Source organism: Hemitrygon akajei, chromosome 7 (assembly GCF_048418815.1).
Source record: "Hemitrygon akajei chromosome 7, sHemAka1.3, whole genome shotgun sequence".
Lineage (NCBI taxonomy): Eukaryota > Metazoa > Chordata > Chondrichthyes > Myliobatiformes > Dasyatidae > Hemitrygon > Hemitrygon akajei.
This window is the reverse complement of record NC_133130.1, coordinates 167,786,196-167,802,486: the sequence shown is the minus strand read 5'-3', so window position 1 is coordinate 167,802,486 and position 16,291 is coordinate 167,786,196. Positions and strand designations below refer to the sequence as shown.

The following is a 16,291-nucleotide window of genomic DNA, read 5'->3' as shown; positions in this document are numbered from 1 at the left end:
TGGTGTTGGGGAACTCCTCTGTGACATTCACTCCCAAGCACTTAAAGCTGGAAACCCTTTCCACTTTATTAGTAAAATTCTCATCTTCAGTTTAAAACCAGCTGCATCCTTACTAAAGGAACTCTGCACAATATTAAGCCAACTTTTGGTTGCAGACCACATACACATTTACCATAGAACTTTGACACAGTTTAGGTATATGTCTTTATTAGCTTTCACAGGGTATATGGGGTGGACACCATGGGGAGGGGTAGCACCTCTGCTGAAGGAGTGTCAATTCTGAGGTAGCTCACACAAATTTGCTCCCAACCAGACACTCAGCTCTCACCTGTGGCTCCAAGTAACTATTTGCATGTGACAGAGGCCACACCCCAGTACACCACTTCGACAGGTGGGCCAAACCAGGTGACGGCCTCATATCCCAGTGAGATAGGGACATGCCTGTCCTAGCATGTAAAATCAGCTCCAGCAGACTAGGCGGAAGAGGTCTACAATGAGATCCAATGGCCAGGAAGGCAGTTCTGCCAATGCCGAGAGCAAAGGGAAATCACGGAAAAAAGGAAAACTCCAGTTGTGATGACTACTCGTACCACTGCACCCAGACTTCTGAAGTAGAGAGTGGAACTACCCAGTCCAACACCTTTTCCATTTAAAAAATTCTCCAACACATTTCCTCATGCAATTCACATCAAACTGCCAACTCTAACTGTCATCATCTGATATGATTGGCAACTAATCATTAGCTTGCGTATATTTCAAGGTTCTTGTACTGCGCACTCAGATTCAGAGATCAATGTATGCACAACCCAGAGAATGGCAATAGCCCAAACCACATGACGCAATAGCCACAGCTCTACACACAGTCCTTACACATCTGGAGAAGAGGGATGATTATGTGAGAATGCTGGTTTTGGACTACAGTTCAACATTCAACACCATAATTTCCTCCAGGCTCAACAAGAAGCTCAGAGACCTCAGCCTTCACCCTGCGTTGTGTAGCTGGATTCTGGACTTTGTCAGATCGCCGGCAGGTGGTAAGAGTTGACTTCTTCACCTCTGCCCCTCAACACAGGTACCCCTTAGGGCTGTGTACTAAGCCCCCTCCTTTACTCTCTGTATACCCATGACTGTGTCACCACTCACAGCTCCAATCTGGTAATCAATTTGCTGACGACATTACACCGATTGGCCTAATCTCAAATAATAACGAGGCAGCCTACAGAGAAGATGACATCACCCTGACACAGTGGTGTTAAGAAAACAACTCTCCCTCAATGTTGCAAAAACAAAGGAGGTGGTTGTGGACTACGGGAAGAATGGATCTGGGGTTGAGAGGGTGAACAGCTTTAAGTTGCTTGGCATACATATCACCGAGAATCTCGTGGTCTGTACATACCGGTTGTGTGGTGAAAAAGGCACAACAGTGCCTCTTTCACCTCAGTGGGTTGAAGTTTGGTGTGGGCTCCCAAATCCTAATAACTTTCTATAGGGGCATAACTGAGAAAATCCTGGCTGGCTGCATCACTGCCTGATATGGGAACTGTACTTCCCTCAATCGCAGGACTCTGCAGATAGTGGTGAAAACAGCCCAGTGCATCTGTAGATGTGAACTTCCTACTATTCAGGACACTTACAAAGACGTGTGTAAAAAGGGCCCGAAGGATCATTGGGGACCTGAGTTACCCCAACCACAAACTGTTCCAACTGCTACCATCTAGGAAATGGTACCACAGCATAAAAACCAGGACCAACAGGCTCCAGGACAGCTTCTTCCAGCAGGCCATCAAACTGCCTAACTCAAGCTGACACAACTGTATTTCTTTGTTATATTGATTATCCTGTTGTACATACTATTTATTATAAATTACTATAAATTGCATTTAGACAGATGTAGAGATTTTTACTCCTCATGTACATGAAGGATGTAAGCAATAAAGTCAATTCAATTCATTAAGTGGGAAATATAGAGCGTGCTTTAAACTTTAAGGATGCGACTGGAGTGCCAGGATTTGAAGAATGAACAAGTCTCACTAGCTAAGGAGTGGACACCTTTGATTTATACTTGGATGACGTGGCCCAACAAGGGTCCAAATCAAGTCTTTATCTGGAAGCCAATTTTTAAAACTGCACCAATATTTAAATGTCAGTATTTAAATTCCAACATAAAATGTTGTGCAGATTTATAGTTTAATTTTGGCAAAGTTACTAGCCTGAAGTAGTGACACAGAGAAATGAGTTTAAAATCTACAATATCTGAAGAATTTAAATTCAAGTTATTAAATAAATCAGGAATAAAATATTAACATCGATAAAAATTACCATAAAGCTAACAGTTCGCCATATCTGGTTCACTAACATCCTTGTAGGAAGAAAATTCAATGTTCTTACCTGGTTTGATCTACATGTGACTCCAAACCCACTGATATGGTTCACACTTAATTGACCTCTGAAACAGCATCACAGGCAATATGGGATGGATGATAAATGTTGGCCATATCAGCAATGTCCATATTTCGTGGTTGAATAAATATCTGTCTGAGAGAAGCACAGCAACACTTTACTATCACTGTATAGCAGACAGGTAGACCACGACATTTTAAATGTTTTAGATATTGAAATACAGCATGGTAACAGACCCCTCAGGCCTAATTACAACCATGTGACCAATTAACCTAAGACATATGGGTTAGTAGGTACGTGGGAGGAAACTGGAGCACCTGGAGGAAATCCATAGTCACAGAGAGAACGCACAAACTCCATACAGTCGTGGGAACTGAACCCGGGTCACTGGCGCTATTATAGCATTACACCAACATAACACCTCTACTACATTGTACATTGAATAAAAGCAGAAAGCCCAGGGAATACTCAGCATTTCAGGCAGGATTTGTGGAGAGAATTCTGATTCTCTCTTCACAGATGTTGCTTGACCAGATGGAAATCTTCAGCTTCCTGTTTTTTTATTTCAGATTTCCAGCAGTTCCCTTACACTTCTATGTACTAAACTAAGTTGCCCATCTGCTGTCATCCAGCCAAGTAATCCAAGTAACAGCATTGTTAATGTTCTCTGCACCCTTTCAGTTTAGCACAGCCTCACAATAGAGGGACAGTCATTTTGAACAGAGATGGACGGATTTCTTTAGCTAGAAGGTACTGAATCTGTGGAATTTACTGCCACACATGGGGAGAAGGCAAGGAGAATGGAGTTAAGAGGGATAATAAATCAGCCATGATGGAATGGCAGCACAGACTCGATCAGCTGAACAGCCTAACTCTGCTCCTAAATCTTATGGGCTTAATGAGAAGTACCCAGAACTACACACAGTACCCCAAGTGTAATCTCACCAACATCTTATAAAGCTGTGAAATGACAATCAACTCTCGTACTCAGTGCGCTAACCAAAGAAAATAGGAGTGCCAAGTGGCTCTTCCACCACTATGCCTACACATGTCACTTCCTTCAGGGAAGTGATATACTATATACCCCAAGGTCTTGATCTCTGTTCTACAACACTATCCAAGGCCCTGCCAATAACTGTGTAAGTCCTGCCCCAGTTTAGCTTCCCAAAATCCTTTTCAAATGTGTGGGAAATACTGGATAAATAAAATCAGAACTCAATTCCATAAACAGTCATTGATTTTAAAACCACTTAAATTTAAAAGATGGTTTCAATTTTTTTTCTTATTTTGAGTGATATGAGTTGAGATCGTATTTCTGGCCATCAAGATCTATCCTTGTTGAAGCTTTGGAATGGGTGCAAAAGAGGTTTACCAGAATGCTGCCTGGATAACAAGCAGTTGGATAAACTTGGGCTCTTTTCTCTGGAGTTGCAGAGACTGAGGGCAATCTGACAGGGGTTTATAAAATTATAAGGGCATAGATAGAATAGACAGACAGTATCTTTCTCCCAGGATTGAAATGCCTAATACCAGAGGGTATGCATTAAAGGTGAGAGGGTAAATTTAAAAGGAGATATTAGAGGCAAATTGTTTTTTTAAAAAAAAAGTGGTGGGTGCCTGGAATGCACTGCCTGGGGCGGTGGTAGAGGCAGATACATTAGAGACTTTTAAGAGACCTTCAGATAGGAACATGAATGTGAGGAAAATGTAAGAATATGGACATTGTGTAGGCTACAGGATTAGGGTTAGCTATTTAATTACTCATTTATTTGGTTCAGCTCAATATTGTGGGCTGAAGGGCCTGTTCCTGTGCTGTACTGGTCTATGCTCTATCAGCTTCAAATTCAATGAATGGTGAAATGAGCTCAAGGTGTAAATAGCATTCTCTGGCACTCTCAGCACCTCTGATGGTGGGACACATCGCTTTCTCACAGTAGCTGGGCCTCAGCAAGAACTGCTTCTCCGGCAGTGAACACACACCAAAAGGTTCATGGAAATAGACAGCAATTTTAATTAGATGGTACTTTTCACCGTTCCAGATGAGTAAACCCACAGTTAAGGTGAAAGAAAAAGAACTTTAGATGATATGAGGCGACAGCTTGGCTATGCTGCCTTTTAACTGTTTATTAGAGAACAATCTTAACACATCACCCATGCCTACAATTTACCAAATAACTGGTATGTTGGAAATACCTCATAGCAACCAATTCATATGAGGAAAATTTTTAGAGCATCACTGAATGAAGAGTCTGTCCCCTTCCTGTGAAAAACATAAATACTTTAAGGAATGGTGTACCAACACTAGTAACAGAAGCGAAACAGAAGTTATATCTTTACAATATCAATTATTCAGTCAGTTAATGTTGACATTTAAATCTTTTAAATTTAAGATCTACTATTGTGCACTAATAAAGTACCCTGTTCAAACGTGCAACATTTAATCTGTTGAAAGTTCTGTCCTTTGTCATACTCTGATAGAAAGTCAAGGGACAGGTTACCAAGAATTTATTTTAAATGCTGTTGAATTCCTCTGTGGAGCAAAACTTTGTCAGGTAGATTTACATTTGCAAGTCCATCTAAAATACGCCAAACCATGTTGCAAAGTCCAAGCATTTTTCTTTACAAGCCATTTTTAAAAATGCGGTTCAAATACGATTGGTAACATTTTACACTTGTAAAATGGATCATGAATTTCTCTTAATGTGCAGTCTTGGCTAGTCAGTTATTAATGAAACATTTCTACCACAAAAATCTATCATGCAGATCAAAGTTCAAAGCAAATTTATTATCAAAGTAGATACATGTCACTATATACTATACTGAGATTCATTTCCTTGTGGGTATTCACAGTAAATACCAAGAAACTCAATAGAATCAATGAAAAACTGCACAAAAAGACAAATTATGCCAATACAAAAGAAAAGAAATAAATAAGTAATAAATATTGAGAACACGAGTTGTAGAGCCCTTGAAAATGAGTCCACAGTTTATGGAATCAGATCAGTGATGGGATCAGTGAAGTTATCCACTGTTTCAAGAGCCCTCAAAAATATCCCTCCAACCTTTTCTGTTCCACAGAGAGCTTGTTCAGTTTCTCCACAGAACAGAGGCTTATCATCCTTGGTGTCTTTCCAGGAAATCTTCAGTCCTCTCACAGAATTTGACATCCTTTCTGAAATTTGGTGTCACTGATAGTGATTTAGAAAGTATGTATAACCAGATGTTGTTTCCAAAGTCAAAGGCTCTATACAACTTGGTTTTAAAGACAATTACCAAGTGCTTTTTGCTGAAATGAGCTTTGTAAATTCTGACATTTTACACAAATGTGCAGTTACTCTACCAGGTTTCTCAGTTCCAAGATACTAAATTTATGATCCTACACAATGCCAAATTCTCAAGTACCGTAGTGGGATGTTAAGTTAAATTCTCCTGATTTCTATGTCTTACTGGACTAGGTTAAACCAGAAAAACAAACTGGATTCTTCTCACTTGCTTTCCAGTCCTGGTCTCAGCCTGAAACTTCACTATTTATTCCCCTCCATACATGCTCCTGCCCTGCTGACTTCCTCCAGCATTTTGAGAGTGTTCCTCAAGATTTCCAGCATCTGCAGAATCTCTTATGTTTTTTTTTTAAAAAGTGCTTGCTTTAAGAAGTCATTAAGCTAGTGGCTGAGGAAAATTGCACAATTAGAGATTAGTCGGTATAACGTTGCGAGTATCAGAGTCGTGGCTGAAAGGCCACAGTTGGGAGTTTAACATCATAGGACATACTTTGTATTGAAAGGACAGGCAGGAAGGCACAGGCAATGGTGTGGCTCTGTTGGTAAAAGATTGAATTACATCTTTAGAAAAAGATGACACACATCAGGGAACTTGAATCTTTGTGGGTAGAGTTAAGAAATTGCAAGGGTAAAAAAAAACTATTATGGGAATCATATACAGACCTCCAAATAGTAGCCCAGATGTCAAGTTAAGACTGCATGTAATTAAAGCAAGATGTAAATCGAAGCAAGAGGCAGAGAGGGAAGAGGTAAAAAAAAAAGCTCGAAGAGAAGCCGTTTTGTTCTTAACTGATCGAGGCAAAGAGGCTAGACTGTGCAGGCGCGTGACGTAGCGCACCAAAGGTTTAAAAAAGAGAATAAGTTTCCAACAGTCTTTTAAATTGAAGCAAGAGGTAGAGAAGGAAGAGGTTAAAAAAAAGCTCGGAGAGAAGCCGTTTTGTTTTTAACTGATCGGGGCAAAGAGGCTAGACTGCGCAGGCGTGTGAAAGTTGGCCTCTGAGATCAGCGGGGGAATTTTAAAAAGCAAGCAGAGGCTGAGGACGAGCTTCACTCCAGGTGAGGTAAGGCCGGGTAAGCTCCTTTAATTAATCTTATTAGCTTAGGAGTAGGCAATGGAGGCAGCAGTAGGGCAGTCGAGTGCTCCGTTTGCAGTATGTGGGAAGTCAGGGCGAGCACAATTGTCCCTGATGATTACACCTGTAAAAGGTGCATCCAGCTGCAGCTCCTGACAAACCGTGTTAGGGAACTGGAGCTGGATGAACTTCGGATCATTCGTGAGGCAGAGGCAGAAACAGACAGGAGCTTCAGGGAGATAGTCACCCCTAAGAGTCAGGAGACAGGTAGCTGGGTGACTGTCAGGAGAGGGAAGGGGAATAGACAGGAAGAGCAGAGCACCCCTGTGGCCGCTCCCATCAACAATAAGTATACCGATTTGGATACTGTTGGTGGGGATGACCTACCAGGGACAAGTTGCAGTGGTTGCGTCTCTGGCACTGAGACTGGACCCTCAGCTCAGAAGGGAAGGAGGGAAAAGAGGAGAGCAGTAGTGATAGGGGATTCAATAGTTAGGGGGGGCAGATAGGAGGTTCTGTGGAACAGATCGAGAATCCCGGATGGTCTGTTGCCTCCCTGGTGCCAGGGTCTGCGATATCTCGGATCGAGTTCTCAGTATTCTCAAGAGGGAGGGTGAGCAGCCAGATGTCGTGGTCCATGTAAGGAACAATGATGTGGGTAGGAAGAGTGAGGAGGTCCTGAAAGGTGAGTTTAGGGAGCTAGGTGCCAAGTTAAAGGACAGGACCTCCAGGATAGCAATCTCAGGATTGCTACCAGTGCCACGTGCAGGTGGGTTTAGAAATAGTGCAGATCAACATGTGGCTGAAGACAAGGTGCAGGAGGGAGGGCTTCAGATTTATAGATAATTGGGCAGTTTTCCAGGGAAGGTGGGACCTGTTCCAGCAGGATGATTTACATCTGAACTGGAGGGGGACAAATATTCTTTCAGGTAGGCTTGCTAGAGAGGCTCCAGTGGATTTAAACTAGATACGAGGGGCAACAGGAACCAGGGCGTAGGAACAGATGATGGCTTTATGGCAAGGTTTGTAGATGATATGAAAGTAGGTGGAGGGATAGGTAGTGCTGAGGAAGCAATGCAATTGTAGCAGGACTTAAGACAAATTGGAAGAAAGGGCAAAAATGTGGCAGATGGAACAGTGTTGGGAAATTAATGATAATGCATTTTGGGAAAATGAACTATAGTGCGGACTATTATCGAAATGGGGAGAATATTCTTCCACAGACTGTGGTGGAGGCCGTCTGTGTGTGTATTTAAGGTGGTAGTTGATTGTTTCCTGATTAGCCAAGGCATCAAAGGATATGGCGAGAATGTATGGGGACGAGTGGGATCCAAGATCAGCCATGATGGAATGGCGGAGCAGCCTCGACAGGCTGAATGGCCTAATTCTGCTCCTGTCTTATGGTCAAAGGTGCAAAAGTAACTGCTAAGCAGATTAGCAACAAGGCGAATATTTTATATTTAGAGATCAAAGGTCCAGAAATTAATGCCTGAAGTGGTGGAGGCAGAAACACTCACTGCATTTAATTGAACGCTAAGAGCCAGGAACTGTAGGGCAGTGATCAGGATGTGTTGTAAAAAGGGAGTAGGTTGTGTTGTTCTTTTTCCTGACAAGCACGAACAAGGTAGGTCAAATAGATTCTCTTTCTTTTTCAATCTTTTTATTATTATTAATATCAACATGATAAGATTAATACATAGATAGTGGGATTACAAACTTACAAATTTAAACTGAACATGAAAGGATACACAAGCAATAGTTACAATATAGTTAAGTTTTCCCAAATCATGAATGATACAAATATCATATAAACAAAGCAAAACTAGGTATATCATATATATGTAAAAAAAACAGAAAAGAGAAAAAGAAAAAAAAAATTAACCCTAAGAAAAACTAATCTAACAACCTAATAACTAATAAAGAGAAAAAAAGAAGAAAAAAAAGAAAATATATAATGAATAATGGGCTGTTTATAGTATCTATATAAAAAAAATACAAAATCATCAGTGTCGCCAACTCCGATCATCTCAACATATGTATAATCAAAACCGGAAAAACGAATAGGTTTGGAACAGGGTCAAATTACATCATATGAAAATATTGAATAAATGGTCTCCATGTCTTTTCAAATTTAATAGAAGGGTCAAATACAACACTTCTAATTTTCTCCAAATTTAGACATAACATAGTTTGAGAAAGCCAATGAAATACGGTAGGGGGATTAATTTCTTTCCAATTCAACAAAATAGATCTTCTAGCCATTAATGTAAGAAATGCAATCATTCGACAAGCAGAAGATGATAAATGGATTGAGTCCATCATTGGTAAACCAAAAATTGCAGTAATAGAATGAGGTTGTAAATCAATGTTCAATACCGTGGAAATAATATCGAAAATGTCTTTCCAATATTTTTTCAAAAGCGGACATGACCAAAACATATGAGTTAAAGACGCTATCTCAGAATGACATCTGTCACATATAGGATTTATATAGGAATAAAAACGAGCCAATTTATCCTTGGACATATGAGTCCTATGCACAACTTTAAACTGTATTAATGAATGTTTAGCACATATAGATGATAAATTGACTAATTGAAGAATTTTATCCCAATTCTCAATAGGGATAGTAAGGTTAAGTTCTCTTTCCCAATCATTTTTAATCTTATAGAAGGGTTCTGAACGTATTTTCATAATTATATTGTAGAGTTTTGATATTACACCTTTCTGAGAAGGATTTAGTTCTAACAAATTCTCCAAAATACCCGAAGACTCAAGATTTGGAAAGGTAGGAAGTACAGTGTTAAAGAAATTCCTAATCTGTAAATATCTAAAAAAAAAAATGAAATCTAGGCAAATTATATTTATTAGATAATTGTTCAAAAGACATAAAACAATTATCCAAAAATAAATCGGAAAATCGTAGTAATCCTTTAGTCTTCCAAGCTGAATAAGCTTGGTCTATAATAGAAGGATGAAAAAAGAAATTGGATACAATAGGAATAGTTAAAACAAATTGATTCAACCCAAAAAATTTCTGAAATTGAAACCATATACGTAAAGTATGTTTAACTATCGGATTGTCAATTCGTTTCTGCAATTTAGAAAGAGCAAAGGGAAGAGAAGACCCTAAAATAGAACCCAATGAAAATCCTTGTACAGATTTAGTTTCCAGGTTTACCCAATGAGGGCTAAAAGATAAATCCCAATTCTTTAACCAACATATCAAATATCAAATATTAATTGCCCAATAACAAAATCTAAAATTAGGCAATGCCAATCCACCTTCCTTCCTTGCCTTCTGTAAATATTTTTTACCTAATCTAGGATTTTTATTCTGCCATATATATTTGAGGAGATTTTTGAATCAACATTATCAAAAAAAGATTTCGGAATAAAAACTGGTACCGCTTGAAATATATATACAAACTTGGGTAAAATAATCATCTTAATAGCATTAATCCGACCTATCAGAGATAAAGATAATGGTGACCATTTAGTGAACAAACATTTAATCTGATCAATTAAGGGTAAAAAATTAACCTTAAATAACTCCTGATAATTTTTTGTAATTTTAATCCCTAAGTATATAAAAGAGTCATTAACTAATTTAAAAGGTAAATTTCCATAAATTGGAACCTGTCTATTTAAGGGAAACAATTCACTCTTATTAAGATTTAATTTATACCCAGAAAAATTACTAAATTGAGCCAACAATGATATAACTACAGGAATGGATTTCTCAGGATCAGAAATATATAATAACAAATCATCTGCGTATAATGATAACTTATGTACATCCATCCCACGAGTAATGCCAAAAATGTTCGGTGATTCTCTAATAGCAATTGCCAAAGGTTCTAAAGCAATATCAAATAATAATGGACTAAGAGGACAGCCTTGCCTGGTACCCAGAAATAAATGAAAAAAGGGAGATCTTTGATTGTTAGTAAACACCGAGGCTACTGGAGTATGATATATCAGTTTAATCCAGGAAATGAATGTCGGACTAAAATTAAACTTCTCAAGCACAGTAAATAAGTATGGACATTCAACTCTATCAAATGCTTTCTCCGCATCTAATGAAATGACACATTCTGAGGTGCTACGTGAAGGAGTATAAACAATATTCAATAATCTCCTAATATTGAAAAAAGAATAGCGATTTTTAATAAAACCAGTTTGATCTTCCGAGATAATTTGAGGTAATACCTTCTCCAGCCTGGATGCCAGTAACTTGGAAAAGATCTCGGAATCTACATTCAATAAGGATATTGGTCTATAGGATGCACAGTCAGTAGGGTCTTTATCTTTTTTCAATATTAAAGAAATGAAAGCTCTATAAAATGATTGTGGCAGTTTACCCAATCTAATTGCTTCTTCAAAAACCCTGCATAACCAAGGAGAAAGAGTAGAGGAAAAACACAAAAAATTCCACTGTATACCCATCTGGACCTGGTGCTTTCCCAGAATTCATAGAGAAAATAACCCCTTTAATTTCTGCATCCGTAATAAGAGTTTCTAATATTGAAAGATCATCTGATGATAATTTTGGAAAATTCAATTTCCCAAGAAAATCACACATGGTATTATGATCATGAGGGAATTCAGAATGATACAGGGAGGTATAAAAATCTTGAAAAGATTTGTTTCTCTCATCATGGTTAACTGTCAATTCACCATTCTGTTGACGAATCTTAATAATTTGAGTTTAACCAAAGCATTCTTCAATTGATTAGCTAATAGTTTACCCGATTTATCACTATGTATATAAAAATCAGATCTGGTTTTCATTAATTGATTTTCAATCGAAGATGTAAGTAATAAACTGTGATCCATTTGAAGTTCAACCCTTTGTTCGTAAAGCTCCTTACTAGGAGCAGTCCAATACTTCTTGTCAATTTCTTTAATTTTATCAACCAATAAAAGAGTTTCCTTCTTAATACGTTTTCTCAAACCAACGGAATAGGAGATCATCTGTCCACGTATATATGCTTTAAAAGTGTCCCAAAGTGTTCCGCAAGAAATTTCATCTGTGGAATTAGTTGAAAAGAAGAAATCGATCTGTTCCTTCATAAATTTAATGAAATCCGGATCTTGCAGTAAGGTAGAATCAAATCGCCATTGCCTAATACTAGAAGCTGTATCCATTAATTTAATAGAAAGTTTCAATGGAGCATGATCAGAGATGGCTATAATGTCATAATTGCAACCAATTACAGAGGGAATAAAACGAGAGTCAATGAAAAAAGTCAATTCTCGAGTAAGAATGATAAACATGTGAGAAAAATGAAAACTCTTTGTCCTTAGAATACCTAAATCTCCAAATATCAAAAATTCCATTATCAGTCAAAAAAGAATGTAAGTGGCCGACTTAGTCTGAGTGGATATAGATCTGTCCAGCAATTTAAACAGCAATTAAAGTCACCACCCATTATTAACATATATTCATTTAGATTAGGTAGAGAAGTAAATAAGGACTTAAAAAAAATCGGGATAATCCACATTTGGAGCATAAACATTAACCATAGCAACCTTTTTGTTAAAAAGTAACCCAGTAATTAACAAAAATCTGCCATTCGGATCCGAAATAATATTGTTTTGGACAAATGTAATAGAGGAGTCAATAAAAATTGAAACTCCTTTTATTTTGACATTCGAATGGTACTGTTGATCCCTCCAAAACCTGAAAAAACGTTGATTGTCCTCTTTCTTCACATGAGTTTCTTGTACAAAAATAATATGTGCATTAAGTCTTTGGAATACTTTGAAAATCTTCTTCCATTTAATCGGATGGTTTAAGCCATTAGTATTCCAAGAGACAAAGTTAATGGTCTGAGCCATATTTCTAAAATCAACCCTTTGGTATATAAAGAGTTAACCAAATTATGAACTCATGTACCTGGAAGAGGCACAAAAATAAGGGGCGGACCCGGAAATGATGACACCGCGGACATTTAAGTAGTTTAAAATCAGCCCAAATGAAAAAACTAAAAACTAGTAAAAAGAGCAATAGAGTTAGAAAGGAATCCCCCACCCACCACCCATGAAAAAAAAGCTCTTCCTGAGCCTGAAGGAGGCCAAGAAAAAAAAGGAATGATACTAAATCTACCCTCGTATCACCAGAAGACAACTCCAAATATATAAAGGAGGGAAAAAAGACATCCATCCAAACTCCAAAAAAGTAATTAACACTATAGATAGATAGATAGATACTTTATTCATCCCCATGGGGAAATTCAACATTTTTTCCAATGTCCCATACACTTATTGTAGCAAAACTAATTACATACAATACTTAACTCAGTAAAAATATGATATGCATCTAAAAACACCCTCTCAAAAAGCATTAATAATAGCTTTTAAAAAGTTCTTAAGTAGTTTACTTAAATACATTGAGTCCTAACCCCGGCACTTTAACATATCTTACTCCTGGCGGTTGAATTGTAAAGCCGAATGGCATTGGGGAGTATTGATCTCTTCATCCTGTCTGAGGAGCATTGCATCGATAGCAACCCGTCGCTGAAACTGCTTCTCTACTCTGGATGGTGCTATGTAGAGGATGTTCAGGGTTTTCCATAATTGACCGTAGCCTACTCAGCGCCCTTCGCTCTGCTACCGATGTTATACTCTCCAGTACTTTGCCGACGACAGAGCCCGCCTTCCTTACCAGCTTATTAAGACGTGAGGCGTCCCTCTTCTTAATGCTGCCTCCCCAACACGCCACCACAAAGAACAGGGCGCTCTCCACAACTGACCTATAGAACATCTTCAGCATCTCACTACAAACATTGAATGACGCCAACCTTCTAAGGAAGTACAGTCGACTCTGTGCCTTCCTGCACAAGGCATCTGTGTTGGCAGTCCAGTCTTATTCTTAATATAATTGCTAGTAAAAAAAAAACAAAAAGAATATAAACACTAATAACTTATAAATCGGGTTAAAACCCAAACAAATAAAAGTTAAAATGTGATAAGAAATGCATTATAGGAAGAAGACGAGAGAAAAAAATGGCGAAATCAAAAAAAAAGAAATACTTTAGAGAAGAAACCGCCATCTTAGTCACACAAAAAATGAAAAGGAGATATATCAAACCGTTAAAAAAAATTCACCTTCAAAGGATTAATAATAATGACCAAAAATAAAGTACAATGGTTAAAGTAAATAAATTAAAAAGATTAGTACATTGAAAAAAAACTTTAATTAGAATATAAAATGTAGAATAAACCTACACCAGTAGCCAGAAACAAAATCTGGTTTTGGAAACAAAAACTATCTTGTAACGATCAAAATCACTCATTTATTAGAAACAAGAGTCCAAAGCAGTAGGATAATTCTCATCCAGAAAACTTCGAGCTTCAGATGTGGAGAGAAAAACACGCCATGGTGCATTTGGAGGCGAGATTCTAAGTTTCGCAGGGTATAAAAGCGCAGGTTTTAGATTTTTCTCATAACATTCGGACATCAGAGGTTTAAAAAGGAGCCTTGCCTTCATTACTTCTGGGCTAAAATCCTCCACTAATCGGAATTGGAAATCTTTACGTTTTACCATCCCTAAACGCCAAGCCACACGAATAAGGTGCTCTTTGACATGCACATAATGAAATCGAACAATTACAACAGGTGGTTTAGATGAAGAACTTGATGATTGGCGCATAATTCTGTGGGCGAGATCAAGTAACGGAGGACTGTCTGGGAATACAGAAAGGAACGCATCCTTTAAAAGTTGAGCAAAATACTTCGAAGAGTCCCCTTGTTCGATACCTTCCGGGAGACCAAGTATGCGCAAGTTCTGTCTTCTGGACCGATTTTCAAAGTCGACACTCTTGGCTTTAAGTGTTTCCACCTGTTTAATTGTCGAAGATAATTTCTGCTCCAGTTTTCCGATTATCAAGTCTCGCTTCCGAGCGTCCTCTTGCAAAGTTGCGATTAGAGTTTGCTGTTTAACTACTAAATCAGTCTTATCCATAGAATCCTGGAAAGCCTTTAGATCTTGTTTGAAAGTTTGTTGTTGTTCTTCAAATTTTTCATTTAAGAGCTCCAATAACATATCATAAGTCAATTCAGTACGCTTAGGATCGGTCTTTTTTTTCTTTCCGTTGCCGTTAGGATCTTTCCCAGGGTCTCGCCCTTTAGATCTTAAAGCCATTTCTGTACTCATTTCTTCAAAATTCACAGTACACTCTTAAAGATAAGTCCAAAAAAGTAGCAAGAATCTTTTGGTGTAGGTAAAAGTTAAATAAGGGTGATCAAAGATTAAGAAAAGGTTATGGAGCGAATCTGAAACAGTACTCACTCCATGAGCGTCTCCTGGTGACCGGCCAAATAGATTCTCATTGAAAGTTTTTTGATGATCTTGCGCGGGCCCAGACATTGTAGCTATAACAACACTGAAAGCTGAAGGAAATCAGTGGGCCAGGCAGCATCTAGGGACAATCAACATTATGGGGCAAGACCCTTCATCTGGACTGTAAATTTGGCTGAGTCCAGATTAAAAGCCTTGACCTGAAACATTGACTGCCCATGGATGCTGCCTGAGCCACTAAGTTCCTCCAGCTTTTTGTGTTATTCCTGATTCCTGCATCTATATACATGTCTGTTATAATTCCATAAGTCAAAGGAGCAGAATTAGGTTGCTTGGCCACTGATTTTTCTCCACCTTTCCATCATGGCTGAGTTATTTTCCCTCACAACTACATTCTTGTCTTCCCATATTTTTTGATGCCCTTACTAATCAAAAAACTATCAAGTTCCACCTTAAATATACCCAATGTCTTGGCCTCCACAGCTGTATTTGACAATGAATTCCACAGATACACCACACATTGGGCAAAGAAATTCCTGCTCCATTTCTGTTCTAAAGGGACACCCTTGTATTCTGAGGCTGTGCTCTCTGATCTTAAGACTCTCCCACTATATCCTTTCCATGTCCACTCTATCTAGGCTTTTCAATACTTGATAGGCCTTTCAATGAGATTCCTGCCCCCATTCTTTTAAACTCAAGTGAATACAGCCCTAAAGCCATCAAACACTCCTCATATGTTAACCCTTTCATTCCCAGTATAATTCTGGTTAACTTCCTTAAACCCTCCCCAATGCCAGCATATCCTTCTTTTACAATTGGACCCAAAACTGATCACAATTGTGGCTGTAATATCATAATCATTCAAGACAAGTTCACTGTCATTTAACTATATACAGGTTGACCTTCACTAATCCGGCACCATTGGGACCTGAGGAGTGCCCGATTAGTGAAAATGCCGAATTACAGACAGATCACATTAAGCAATAGCTAACCACCTCATCATACCTTTAAAATATCATGTATATCAGTACAAGTTAGATAATAATAAAAAAACAAATATTAAATGAGTAGCAAGTGAAATTTTAATAAAGTAATATACTGTACAGGCACAGATAAAAGGGTACAGGTAAATGTACAGGAATTAACTTATACAGAAAAGTTGAGCACTTCCACTTCTAGAGTGAAACATTTAATATACCTTCAGGCAAAGTTACATGTCTGCAAGTGTGGG

General features: G+C 38.2%; 1 protein-coding gene across 2 annotated transcripts in view; it reads right to left on the bottom strand.

The window, feature by feature from the left end:
• zbtb26 (zinc finger and BTB domain containing 26) overlaps nt 1-16,291 on the bottom strand; it is a 55,166-nt gene that overhangs the window by 4,194 nt on the left and 34,681 nt on the right. The window contains exon 2 of one of the 2 annotated variants that reach the window (XM_073052550.1): nt 2,389-2,531. The gene's annotated coding sequence lies outside the window, so the exon portion shown is untranslated. Of the gene's footprint in view, nt 1-2,388; nt 2,536-16,291 lie in introns of both variants that reach the window. The other variant, XM_073052549.1, reaches the window with a different exon arrangement.